Source organism: Crocodylus siamensis, chromosome 1, assembly GCF_052110815.1.
Source record: "Crocodylus siamensis isolate JL-2025a chromosome 1, ASM5211081v1, whole genome shotgun sequence".
In the NCBI taxonomy this organism is placed as follows: domain Eukaryota; kingdom Metazoa; phylum Chordata; order Crocodylia; family Crocodylidae; genus Crocodylus; species Crocodylus siamensis.
Genome location: NC_143395.1, coordinates 296400177 through 296414602, shown reverse-complemented (window position 1 = coordinate 296414602; position 14426 = coordinate 296400177). Strand labels below are relative to the sequence as shown.

The 14426-nt window shown below is 45.8% G+C and overlaps 1 protein-coding gene and 1 pseudogene across 2 annotated transcripts in view; one reads left to right on the top strand and one right to left on the bottom strand.

Moving 5' to 3' along the window:
• Positions 1 to 14426, top strand: part of MGAT4A (alpha-1,3-mannosyl-glycoprotein 4-beta-N-acetylglucosaminyltransferase A) — a 167217-nt gene that overhangs the window by 17737 nt on the left and 135054 nt on the right. The window lies entirely within an intron of this gene.
• LOC149874643 (U2 spliceosomal RNA) lies at positions 12603 to 12723 on the bottom strand (annotated as a pseudogene).

The window sequence follows — 14426 nt, the reverse complement described above, 5'->3', positions numbered from 1 at the left end:
TTTATCTGCTACAATTGAGATTTGATTCATATTCTGCCAGTGCACATTTTCTAGACCGAACATGTGAAGCAATTGCTCCTGGTAGATAATCTGGTGAAGCTTGTTTGCACATGGGAAACTGCTAGCATTTGGCACATATTTGTTCAAGTAGTCTTTTAATTTAGGGTTATCAGTTTTCTCCAGAGTAATGTTGGTGGCTGTGAATGACTCCACTAGCATGGAGTTCTTTTAAAGATCGAGAACATAGTCACTTGTTTCTTGCTCTGACCTCTGGAACAGCCTTTTGTTTTCTATGTGATTTAAACTCTAAATGTTAATCAGTGCTGTTTTCCTTGACACACCCAGAGTCGCATTGCATGATGAACAAAAAAATTTACCACCATCTGTGGCAAGGAACTGCCTTACACGATCCTAATCTGAAATGTATTTAGCTTTCTTGCATTTCTTGTAACTCATCTTCTGACTGCAGGCTTGCTGCAGCATTGCATCTGGGTTCTTAAAAGATGGCGCCAAAACCATTTTGCTTTCCTGACTGGCGCCTTCACCATCACTAGCACAGCCTTTCAGCAGCTCTTTCTCAAATCACATGTTCTGCAGCTGCAGGGATTGCCATGCTTTCTGTGTATTCCAGTAAGCTTCCCCCCCACCCCGGGCCAGGCAATTCCACAGAAAATCACAGGGCACACTGTTTTTGCAGTGATTGCGGGAAACGCTATTTTGGTCGTTTCCCTGAAAAGTGTGAAAATGCAAGTTTAAATGGGTCCCTAGCTGTTGGCAATGGGTGGATTATAGAGAAATGTAGAACTAATGACTGCTTAAATTTATCTTAGTTAGCAATAGCTTCCCAGGATAAAGCATTTGAAAGGTTTTTGTTATAGGAGAACATTTTTCTTTTTTTGTGCAGCAAAAGAAGTTGAAATGCTTCCATAGGCAAAAGGACTGGGTAGTCCTCAATCATACCTTAAAGCATAGCATTAATGCATTTTGTCTGACTAGACTTCAAGGAATTAAATTGCCTGTGTGAATTCATAAGAGACTGCCGGAAGACCCAAGACTTACACATGCAATGAAAGGAAAAGTGGGAATGTAATTAATCAAGAACAGTCATTTAAGACTTGCAAGGACGCTAGCATAAATGCAGCCAAAATGTGTGTGTAAATGCAAAACCCCCCAGAACAAATTGATGTTAGAGAGTTTGATTCACAAGGTTTACAAATGTCAGTAGGAAAAGAATGAAAGGGAAAGTAGGTTCATGAATAGATTAAATTGATTATAAAATGGCTGAAGTATTTCATTTAAAAAGTATGCCTCTAATAAAATGGATAAATTTAAAAATAGAACAACTACTCAAGCAGCCAGTTATTGAATTTTTGTTTTTTTAGAAAGGAAAATGGTTTGACTTGTAAATCAGCATGATACACGTGCTGTGGAATTGGCTGATTTATTTTCCTATTGATGCTTCATTTTGAAAATTGGGAGGTACTTGAAAACTGGGGACAGTACATATAGGCCATCCAGGAAAAAAAAAAGGCTAATAGTCCTGGCTATGCCAACCCAGAAATCAAATGTACATCAGTAGAACAGATATTCTGAGAAAAGCACTTAAACTTGAGCAGGTTGAAAATAATGAAGGAGAAACAATAGAAAACAAGCCATTCTCTTTCAGAAGTGGATGAAGGGAAAGTAGTGAATGTAATTCTAATATAATAAAGGACTTTGTCTGTCTGTCTGTCTGTCTGTCTGTCCATAATGCTTTTGGACAACTGCACATGCACCACCGAGAGGGCCAGCAGTGATTGTGTGCGGGGGCTCTGCCTCCTCAGACAGGAAGGCAGGAGTCCTGCTGCTCTGTGGGATCAGGTGGAGGAGGATAGATGGGGGGGAGGGCAAAGGAAGCACTGCCGCCTCAGGCAGGGAGGGGAGCCCCGGTGCTCTGTGGGAGGTAAGTGGCTGGGAGGGAGGGAGCTGCCACTGTCTCAGGTGGAGGGAAGCCTCGCTGCTCCACAGAAGAAGGCAGAGGCAGGCGTGGAGGAGCGGGTGGCCTGGAAAAATAAGATATTTTCATCTCTCATTTCTGTAATTCACCAGATTATTTACCCCATAGTTCTAAGAACCATCTTATATAAATCATTGTTATTTATTTACCCCATGACTGCGGTTGAGTCTCAGAGATTTGTATTAGGCCTTTTAAGACAAGATTTTGCTTTCTGTGCTTTTAAAGATTGTTTTGTTCTAACATAACCTTGAGGCGTTGGTCTTTTTCTTAAGACCCTATGCAGGTTGTTTATTAGCTTTTGGGGTGCATATTTACTTATTGCTGATGAACCTTTTGTTATATAGGAGGAAGTAAGTCAGAAAACTTAGTTCTCTACTGAGTTTGGGTGTGAAAGGAGAATGTAGAGCAGAGGTGGGCAATTATTTTGAGCAGAGGGCCACTTAACAAATTTTGGCGAGCTGTCGGTGGGGGGGGCACATAGGTAGCCCTGCCTCTTGACAGTTGCTCCACCCTGGTCACCACATTGGGACCAGAAATCCTGCCCCCTAACCCTGGACTTGCTGCCCACCCCCCTCCAATACTCCTTTTGGGAGGGGGGGTTGCCATCTTAAAACCAGAAAAAAAACCGAATCATATACTAGAAGTCAAATACCTACTATAATATATTTTAATTTTATTACAAAAAATATTTGCCATGACTTGTGATTGTGTAATGTATATAGAAGGGATTGTATAATAACTGAAAAATAGTGTCACACTTTATATTGTGTGTGTATGGTAGGGTGTTGTGGAGGAGGGTGGCTGCATAGGGGGACATAGAATATGTTGGGGTATATATATGTCAGTTGAGGTTGTGGGGGCAGGGTGTGGGTGTGTGGGCTGAGAGAGGGTGGGGTGATGTAGGGACCCCCCACATTCCCCCCATGGCATGCAGCCTCTGCTCCTGGCAGCAGCAGCAGGCAGGGAGGTCAGGGTGCTCGTGCCCAGCACAGCCGTGGCTCTAGCCAGTGCTGCGTGGCGGGGGGCAGAGCCTACCCTATCATCGGAGCTCCACACCACTCTGGAGCCTACTGCCTTCCTCACCCCCTTCTTCCCCATGGAGTCCAGTGCCAGCCTTCCCTGCTGCAAGTGCGGAGCTGGAGGCACGGAGTTCCTACACTAGAGGCAGCCAGGCACTCTTCACCCCCAGCACAGTGCTGGCTGTTTCTATTGCAGGGGCTCAGTGCATGCACCTGCAGTTCCGCACTCGCAGTGGGAAGCCCCATGCTGGACTCTGTGGGGAAGCAGGGGGTGGGGCTCCCTCTAGTTGAGGTGGAGTGTGGGGACCTGCATGGCAGGGGGTGGGGCAGGCAGCAGGTTCCAGCATGGGACTTCCCCTGCTGCAAGTTCTGGAGCTGCAAGCATGTGGCGCAGAGCCCTGGCAATAGGGTAGGCTGCTGAAGCCTCCTGTGCTGGGCACAATCACCCTGACCTCCCTGCCTGCTGTTGCTGCTAGCAGCGGGGGCTGCATGCCATTAGGGGAGGGTGTGTAGGTGTCCCTACACTCCCCACCTCACACCCGCACACTGCCCAGCTGAGCTCCGCGCTTCTGCTGCCCCTCTGGGTACAGGCTCCATGCTGCGCCCCTGCTTCTGCTCAGCTGAAACTCCACCCCCACCAGGCCTGCCGCTTCTGTACCTGCTGCCCCAAGCAAGCCAGTTCTGGCTGCAGGAGGAGCCCTGCCCAGAAGCTGCTGGCTGGGTAGAGCCCTTCTGCCCTCAAGGGTGGGAGTGAGGGTATGTTGAGGGGTTGTATATGTGGGTGCCTCGCTCCCACCCATGGGGGCAGAAGGGCTGGGTGGGGTGCAATTCATTGTGGGGCACTGTGGGCCATATTCCTGGTGTAAAAAATTTTTTTATGGAAAGCTCTCTCCTTTCACTCTGTCACTTGATTCAACAGTCAAGGACTTTTGTATGTGATGCCTAGGTCTAACCCAACCAGTTAGTCCAATAAAAGGTAATCTTTTGAATGCAAAACACTCTTTTTCAGGTCTGATAAGTCCTGAAGATCATCTGACAGGACCTGTCAGACCTGAAGTAGATTGCATTGCATTCTAAAGCTTATCGAAGTCTGTCCCAACCATGTGGTTGCTCCAATAAAAGAGATCCACAAGAATTCTTTTCTTACATTTCCTAGACTGTCATGGCTACAACATTACTCCAGCAGTTTCATCACTGATCTTTTGGTGATAGCTCCTGGTGGGTTTTTTTGTTTGTGCTGAGTGATTTCCCGCTTTCCTTACTAGGACTGTGAAGCTTCGGTCCCTAATTTGATTTGGCGGAGATTCAGCCTGATTCGGAGAACAAATCTCTGAATCCGAATCAAATTGGGAGACCCTTTTAATCTCTCTAAATCCAATCTGAACCCTCTGAATTGATACAGAGAGAATCAGAAAGATTCAGACATAGACACAGCTTTAAATATTTTTTTCTATATACCTCAAGGTACCAGGTGGCTTGTGAATGCTGTGATGGTAGGGTGGATGGAGCATCCCACAGGAGCGCGGAGGGCTCCCCAGTGCACTCAGCAGCAAACCCGGAAGTGGACCCCAGAATCACTTGTGGTCCGTTTCCCAGCATGCTCCCTGGTGGACCTGGGCACCCCCCCCACTCTGCATACCTCTGGCTTGGTGACTGGTGCCTCCTGGGTCTGGGGGGGCACCCAGGGTCCCCCTGCAGTTGATCGCCAAGCTGGGGAGGCGCAGGGCCCCCACAATGCACTCCCTGGCAGACCCGGAAGTGGACTGGTGGTATTTCTGGTCCACTTCTGGCAGTGATGACACTTATGGGGTGCATGGGGATGTACGTGCACCCCCTGAGAGCGCCGGTGCACTCCCTGAATGACCACACTTGTCGCTCAAGCAATGGGCAGGGGGGGCAGGCGGGTGTGCTGTGAGTGCTGGCTGGGGAGTGGGAGCACTCATGACTTCCACCATGTCCCTATGACTTCTACCATATACCCCATGTCCCCATGACTTCCACCAGTTGCCAGTGACTTCTGGGATTGCCACTGAGCATGCAGGGGGGCACCTTGCACTCCTATGGGACACTCTATCTGCCCCACCATCACAGTGTTCACAAGCCGCACCTGGTACCTTGAGGTACGTAGAAAAAACATTTTAAAGCTGTGTCTATAGCCGAATCGCTGATTCTTCAAATCGGCATCGACTCTTCAGATTCAGCCAGCTTGAATTGGGAATAGTGATCTGAATCAACAAATCAAATTGCTGTCCCCGATTTTGGGCCAAACCTCAGTCCAAATTGAATATGGCCTGTTTTGCACACCCCTTACTAACACTGGCACAGTGAAAGCTTCCAGCTTATTGTAATCTAATTGGTATGAGGAGAAAATCAAAGAATGTAAATAGGACAGTTTTGTTCATTCAGAGAAACTGCTTCTTGTTTCCTTCTTTCTATTAATAATTTTTTGTACTTATGTTGGGCAAACTATAAACTGTAGTCCTGGCAGATGGAGTGTTTCATTTCAGTTCATTTTTTAAAATGTGTAAAGAACTTTAGAAGATATGTGTTCATATATTTAGAAACACTATTTATGAAAAACTTTTTTTCTGATTTTATGTTTGTTGAACTGTATCGTGACTTCAGATGTTATCACAATATTCTTTCTGTTGGAAGTCTCCTATTATGAAGTCTCATATAATACAAATAACCTTGTTTACTGGATGTAAAAGGCCCTGGTTCAAAAATAGAACCTTGTCTCTGTAAAGTGGAAAGGTGTGGATTTGGGGTGACTTTTTTTTTTAACTGAAAATTGGGGGGGTTGTAAATCAGAGAAAATCAGGATCCCTCTTCATCATAATGAATGCTCACTTTTATATCTTTGTTTAAAACTACTTGGGAATAGTGAGGTGCCTTTCTAGTAAACATACCTAAGGTTCTAACGCCAATGCTGGCCTTGTGTGTTAAAAATACAGATTTTAGAAAGTGTTTGACTTGTTGAAAGAGTGTAACCTGTTTTGACTTCTTCTTTGGTTTTTGAGAATTCAAAAAACCATTTAGAATCAACATAATAGACTAATGCTGAAGCATTCAAGCTCTTCCATGTAAGAACGTTAAATAAAAAAGATGGATAATAGAGCAGCATAATTATATGTCCATTTGAACAATTAAAGTAGAAGATGAAGAATCATAGAAGTAGGGTTGGAAGGGACCTTGTAGCTCTTCAAGTCTGACCACCTGCCTGGGCAGGAGAAAAACTGGGCTCAAATGACTCCAGCCAGGTAGGCATCAAGCCTCTTCTTAAAGACCCCCAGTGTAGGAGCCAGCACCACTTCCCTTGGAAGTTGGTTCCAGAGCCTAGCTGCCCTAACTGTGAAGTAGTTCTTACAGATGTCTAATCTAAACCTACTCTCCAACAATTTGTGGCCGTTATTCCTTGTTATGCTAGCAGGCGCTAGGGGAAACAAGGTCTCTCCTAAACCCTTCTGGTCCCCCCTAGTGAGTTTATAGATGGTCACCAGGTCCCCCCTCAGCCTTCTCTTGTGAAGGCTGAACAGGTTCAGGTCCCGCAGTCTCATTGTAGGTTCTGCCCTGCTGCCCCCTGATCATGCGGGTGGCCCTCCTCTGGATCCTCTCAATGTTGTCCACATCCCTCCTGAAGTGGGGCGCACAGAACTGGACACAGTACTCCAGCTGTGGCCTGACTAGTGTTGCATATAGGGGGAGGATCACCTCCTTGGCCCTACTTGAGATGCATCTGTGGATGCACGACAAGGTCCAGTTAGCCCTGCCAACCGTGACCTCACATTGTCAGTCCATGTTCATCTTGGAGTTGATAATGGCTCCAAGATCCCTTTCTGCTTCTGTGCTCTCAAGAGGGGAGTTTTCCATCTTATAAGTGTGCTGCTGGTTACTACTGCCCAAATGCAGCACCCTGCACTTGTCAGTATTGAAGCGCATCCAGTTTTTGTCAGCTCACCCCTGCAACCTATCCAGGTCTTGCTGCAATCTTTCCCTCCATACTAGCATGCTCCCCTCACCCCAAATTTTGGTATCATCAGTGAATTTAAACAGGTTGCTTTTCACTCTGTTGTCCAAATCCCTGATAAAGAAATTGAACAGCGTGGGCCCAAAGACCTAGCCCTGGGGGACTCTGCTGCCCACTTCTCCCCAGGTCGAATATGACCCATCCACCACCACCCTCTGAGTACGGCCCTTCAGCCAATCTGCAATCCATCTGACTGTGTAGGCATCAATGCCACAGTCGCCTAGTTTTTTTTAATGAGGATGGGGTGGGAGACGGTGTCAAAGGCCTTGCTGAAATCCAGAAAGACTACATCCACGGTGACACCTGCATCCAATGCTTTTGTGACCTGATCATAAAAGGCAATCGGGTTGGTCTGACATGACCTGCTCCCAATGAAACTGTGCCAGTTTGCCCGTGAGCATCATCCCTGAAGCTGGCCCATCGCAGATGTGCTCCTTGATGATCTTCTCAAAGAGTTTCCTTGGGATTGAGGTAAGACTGACGGGCCTATAGTTGCCTGGGTCCTCCCTCCTCCCCTTTTTAAAGATGGGGACCATGTTGGCTATCTTCCAATCATCTGGCACCTGGCCCGAGCACCACGAGCGCTGGTAAAGCTGTGCCAAGGGCCCTGCAATAACCTCTGCTAGCTCCGTCAACACCCTGGGGTGAAGAGCATTTGGACCCGCTGATTTGAACAGGTTCAGCCCCTCCAGGAGCTCTCTAACCTGGTCCTCCCCAACCTGAGGTCTTGAGGCATTCCCCTCGAGTCCATTTTGCATCACGGTGGGGAATTCCCGTCCCTGCCCAAGAAAATGGAGGTGAAGAATTGGTTAAATAGGTCTGCTTTCTCCTCTGGCACAAACACCAGATTGCCCAGACTATCTTGCAGGGGAGCCCGATGTTTCCCGGTGCTTTCTTCATCCTCCCTATATACAGGCATACCTCAGAGATATTGCGGGTTCGGTTCCAGACCACTGCAATAAAGCGAATATTGCAATAAAGCGAGTCACACGAATTTTTTGGTTTCCCAGTGCATATAAAAGTTATTTTTACACTATACTGTAGTCTATTAAGTGTGCGATAGCATTTTTTACATTAAAAAAAAATGTACGTACCTTAATTAAAAAATACTTTATTGCTAAAAAATGCGAAGTGAGCAAATGCTGTTGGAAAAATGGTGCCGATAGACTTGCTCGAGGCAGGGTCGCCACAAACCTTCAATTTGTAAAAAACCACAATATCTGCGAAGCACAATAAAGCAAAGCGCAATAAAACGAGGTATGCCTGTATTTGAAAAAGGACTTTTTATTATTTTTGATTTTGGACGCTAGTCTTTGCTCTATGTCCGCCTTAGCTTTCACAGCAAGCCCCCCTACAGGCCTGAGCAGAGGAGGTATACTCCTCTTTGGTGAAAGCACCCCCCTTCCACTGGGTGTACGCTGCCTTTTTGGCAATCAGGCATTCCCAGATGTCCTTGGTGAGCCAGGGGGGCTTTTGGGCACTCCTGCTCCCCTTGCTTCTTGTTAGGATGGTCACCCCTTGGGCTCTGAGTATTATCTCCTTAAGGAATGACCACTCATCTTGGGCACTGAGTTTTTCCCTGCCCTTGAGAGCCCCAGCACCTCTCCCACTAATAACTCATTGAAGTTGGCCCTCTTGAAGTCTAGGGCTACCGCCTTGGTGCAGGCCCTTGACACCCTACGTTGGATGGTGAATTCCAGCAAGTGATGACCGCTGTCACCCAGGTGGTCAAGGACCTGGAGGCCCCTTACCAGATTGTTGCCTGTGGCCAGGACCAGGTCCAGGTCCAGCAGGGCATTTCCTCTGGTGGGACTGTGCACCTCCTGGATTAAGTGGAGGTCCTGTATCTCAGCCAGGAACCTCCTGGAACCGTCCGACCTGGCTGACTGTTCTTCCCAGCAGATGTCCGGGTAATTTAAATCATCCACGACAACTACATCCCTTGTCTGAAGTGCCTCTGCAAGCTGGCCTGAAAATTCCTGGGCCAGCTCCTCTCCTTAGTTGGGGGGTCTGTAGTAGACCCCCACCATTAAATCCCTCTCCCCATGGCCCCCTTGTATCTTGACCCAGAGCACTTCACCTTGCCCTTCCTCTGATCTCATTCTGCTGGCAGAGGATGTGTCATCCATTTAAAAGAAGACCTTTTCATTCACAATTCCTTATTCAATACTTTAAAGTTTCCCATGTCAGTAGGAAATGTTAGGCAAGATTTATTTGTTCCATTTTTCCTCTCACTTTTTTTCTATATGCATATATGCTGTATCTAGTCTTTTTTCTACAACATGATATAAAATCCTGGAAAGAACTGTGGAGAAGGATCTAAATGAATTTTAATTTATTAATGGTAATTCAACTGAAAATTGAAAATAATTTAGTTGGCTTTCATAAGGTCTGTGGTTTGTAAGAAAATACGAATTTCAGCAACCAAGCTTTTAGTAACATATACACCCAGTCAACCTATCTGAGCCTGTGGGCTGGATGAGGTGGGAAGCTGGTGCACAGGCCAGATCTAGCATCGGGTCAGTGTCAGGACACATGCCAGCCTTACCTTGCAAGCCCAGATCCAGCCTGCGGGGCTCCCCACAAGTCTGGAGGTCTGGCAGCAAGGGAGCAGCAACTAACACTGCCACTGCTTCCCCACTGTCAAATTTCTGGACCTATGAGGAACCCTGTGGGCTGGATGACACAGCTCTGAGGACCAGATCTGGCACTTGGGTTGGAGTTCGAGCACTGCTGATATTCACGGGTAGTAGTATATTTGTATCAGTTATACTTAGCTTCACTTGGAATATATCGCTTGCTGCCTTTCTTCATTGCAGCCCTCCTGTTGCTTGCAGTACCCCGACCTTGGGAGTAAGGTCCATTATTGCTTCCTGAAAACCTGTTCATGTGCTGGAGACAAGAAAGAAGTAGTCTCCTATGTAAAGAATACTTTGTCTTTCATATATCACTGTGCATTGCTCAAGCTTGGTGCTTTCAGGAAGAAAAACATCAGCTTGGAAAAAGATAAGTATGTGAACTTCAGTTGTTGAAGCAAGTTCTGGATTTAACAGGGATGTTGTACATTTACTAGTTATAGTGGATCAACAAGCACTGTTAAATGCTCTTTTGTGACACCAAAGAGAGGAGACTTATCAGTTGGCTGTTTTCAAAGGATTAGATTTGTTCGTATATCGAGACAATGTCAAAATAATTATGGTTCTGCACGTAGGAGAGTGGTCCTACTTCATGCATTTTCTTTGTAGCCCACACTTAGGAAGCACTTCAGAGATTAAATGTAATTTTCATCTTGGTAAATAGACTTAAAGAAAGCTAATCAAATTGGTTCAAATTAAATGTTTGCTTTTACATTTGACTCTCAGTTGCTTTTCAAGATAAATTCTCCATGTCTGCCCTTTGCAGGCAAGATGTGTACTTAAATTGCTAGAGTCATTTATTTCAAACCTTTAAATATGACATCTCATGTGTAAGATATTGTTGTGGAATTAACAGACTAAGGTGGTACGATTGTGTACATTTCAGGAAGTGTGACATCCTGAATTAAAAGGTTGATCTGTCCCCATCTGAAAATGCCAAGTTTGCAGTCTGGCAATGGTGACACAAATTCGTTAAGATTATCCTCAAGATGAAGTATTCTAAAATGTTGAACTTCTTTCTCAGAACATTTCTGTATATCATTTATTTTGGAGGGATCCTTATGTAAGGCAAACAGGGATTGGTCAATAGTACAGAAAATGTTTGGGTCATTTAAATGTATGTCGTAATTTTTTTTTTTTTTTTATAACTCGGTTTGTTTACTTGGGCTGTGTATACTTAAATGTTACCTTTTTAGTACTAAATTACACCCCTTTTTATGCTGTCATAAATGAGTGTACAGCTGTTCAAGCCATATGTAAACATTTTGTGAGACTGCCATGAAATGTTACCTCTTTTCAAAAGGAACTTCTCAGTAATGTGCCAATTTTGATTACCTGTTGTGAAGCCTGTACAATTTTAAGTAATACCACAAGGTGTGGCTCGGTCTTCTAGTATCCTGGAAGGCTTTGCTTTTTGCCTTTATCTCAGCTCCAGGGAGTCCATCTGTGGCCGAGGCCAAACTCTACTACCCCAGGGAGCCAGAGCTGAGCACACTTGTCACTACGTTGGCTCACTGCTTGGTGCTTCCTTTGTGAGCAAGATAAGAGTTCTTTTGAATGCACTTGGAGGTGAATTGCAAGCCATTTTCAGAGTACTGCCCAGTTTGAGTCAACTTAGATGATGATGAGGGATCTGGGTTTTCTGTTTGCCACAGAAAAGCCTAGTAAAACCTGGGTTTCTTCTCTTTGAGGAGAAAACCGCAGGAAACAGTAGGTTTCCCCTTGCCAGCTGATAAGGGGCACAAGCAGGGGTGGGGGAGCTGTGGATGGGGAGGGAGAGGCACCGGCATGGGCAGGGCAGGGCACTGGCATATCAGGGCTGCTCAGTGCCACAAAGCAGTGGGGAGTGGACAGCTGCAGCTGGATCCATGTTCTGGTGAGTGAAGGGGGCAGGGGGAGCTCTGATTTTTCCCATGATAAGACCCCCCAAATCTATAGGTATATAGAATTTATTTTATTGTAGTGATTGAGGCACTGGTAGGCTTCCAAATTGCTTTAAAATTGTAAATATATCAATAAAACATTGTGTTCAACTTATTTTATACACACACACCCCTTTATATACAAGAAATACTTGGTTTGTATACCAGATAATAGAGTATTCCGGTTAGTAAAATGACAGTTAACACAGCTTTAACTCTGTATATTTTACTGTGTATAGATATATCTAGATATATCTATAGTAGCATTTCATTCTCATCATGAAAGAACATGTATTTGGGGTTTTTAATTGGAGAATTTGCAGATTTTTCTCTTAGTTTCTTTTTTTAAATCAGAGAGTTTGCGATTTTTTTTAAACAGAAAAGCAGAGTCCTTTGTGATGATTTGCTGATTCTTTGGACTAAATCTCACTGGCAGATTCACTGAAAACCAATTCTATGCCGTCATCTGAAAATACAGCATGAATCCACCCTGAAAAGCCTGTTGTTGTGCATTACAAACATCGAGTTGTGCTGTATCGGCTTCTCTGGTCCTGTCTCCAAACTCAGCAAGGGTATGAATCAAGAAATCATGAGTGATTGATTCCAATGTAGGTACTCTAAGTTCAGCTGAGTGTGGCTCAAGACTGCTGTAATTGTTAAAGGCCATGACTGAGGCAAAGTGGACTGCTGAGCATCTCTTCTGAAGCTGAGGTAGCGTCAGAGCCCCAGAGGGTGTTGGTTGCCCTGGGCTGTGCTGCAGGTGGCCGCACCAGGAGAGGTGTGTATGTGTGTGTTTGCATGGTGCTACAGAGTTATGCAAGGCCTGGGTGCCAGGCATGGGGTCTATGAACCCAAGGAGTTGACCTGTGAGTGTGGTGTACTTGCATGACAAAGACTCTGCAAGGTCAGCAGCATGCTTTCCCTGCTGTAAACCCACCTGTCAGTTGGAAAGACAAGTGAAAGACAGTGCTAACACCCTCTGGATAACTGAAGACTTTTCTGTTTTTTTGCACCGGTCCTGGAAGCACTGCAATGCCAGGTCAATGCATGGAGTGGATGGAGCACGCTCCGGTTCCCCCACCCAATACCAAAAAGAATCATGGTAAAACTACCATAAAAATAGACTAGTGCATTCTGTGGACTTTCCCATGTCCAACTGGCTGGCAAGATACCAGAGACTGTTGGGGGTTGCAAGCTTCCAGATAATGATGACAAGCATTTCTCTGTTGACAATGCATTAGCATAATGACATGCAAGGGTGGAGGGCCAGCTTGGTGGATACTTCTGTGAAGGCTTTCTCCTTGGCTTTCCTGCTTTATCTGGCTTTTTCTAGTTTACTTCTGGGTGCTTTTCTCTGACAGACACTCCTCTGTCAAACAATACTGAGTGAAACTTCCCTGCCCATGTAATTCAGATTCTGACTGGCCTTACAAGTGGCCTGTAATTTGAGTGATGGATTGTATTATTTCAGTTATCTTAACGCAAAGAACCCCATTTAAATGAGGGTATTACAGCCACCCATTACAGCAGAGTGTTAGCTAATTTATCAGAAAAATGCAGGCCACCCTAACTGAAAAGTGCTTGAACTAGATTACAGTCTTGTTTACACATAATTAACTAGAGCTAAATGCAATATATATATATATATATAATAAAAAATTAGAATCAACCATGTAATCCCCATATAATACAGCTGTATTGCACATGTATAACCAAGAATAGCATTGAGCCTAAGGAAGGTGTATAAATGTAAATAGAAACAGGATTTATCTTTCAGAATATTTATGACCTACGAAGTTGCATGAACCAAAATAACATTTATATCCTAAGTTAATTGTCCAAGTTTGGCAGCTGGATAAAGACTCTACTTGTAAACTAAACTTGTTTGACCTGGAAGTCACCAGTACATGATAACAAGGACTCTCATAAAAAACAAACAAACCCTGACATCCTAAGATATTAAGCAGTTAAATGCATTAAAAAGGAGAACTTCAGTTTTGTAGCAACCAGAGATATGTTCTGACATAACCATAACTGTTGGACTTGTAATCTAGTTGAGGTGACAGCGTTTATTTTAATATTGGCTAGATTTTGTTAGAGAGATAGTTAATAGAGGTGCACTGATACATTGGTTCGTATTGTATCGGCACCGATAAAAGTAAAATTGACATTATCAGCAGTTGGCTTTTTTTGGCTGATGTGACTGATAATGTTGCTGATAAATGCCACGTTCACAGCTAGGGAGTGCAGTGTCCAGCTGGTAAGTTTGTGGCGGGTGGAGGGGGCAGATCGGGGCCCTCACAGAGAGGGAGAGAGTGGGGCTGGGGTAGGGGCAAGTGCTGCCCCACCAGCGTGGGGTTGGGTGGGGCACGGGATGGAGCCAAAAGTGGCTTGTCTGGGGGATGCGGGTGGGGGGGAGCAGCTCCTGCTGCTGCACGCACCCCAGGGGAAGCATGGGGGGGGGTGTGCCCCTGGATGTGTGCAGAGCGAGGGCGGGCTGCTGCTGCAGGCTGGGGCTAGGGGGCAGCACTGGGCTCTTCCCAGTGCGGGGGGGGAGGGGATTAGGTAGGGACTGTACTCAGGGCAAGCAGTGGCAGTGCTGGGAGAGGGATATGGGGTGGGCTACAGCCACCCCAGAATTCGCTATGGCCACCCCTCCCAGTGCCATGGCTGCCCTCTCCTGCACTACCTGGATGAGCAGCTTGCGGCTCAGTCCCACGCTCTGCCCCACCCCAACCTGTTCCTGCCCCAGCCACACTCGCTCCCTCATCACGGGGGCCACAGTTTTCCCCCCCCTCCCCCCTTCCCCCCTCCGGACTTACCAGC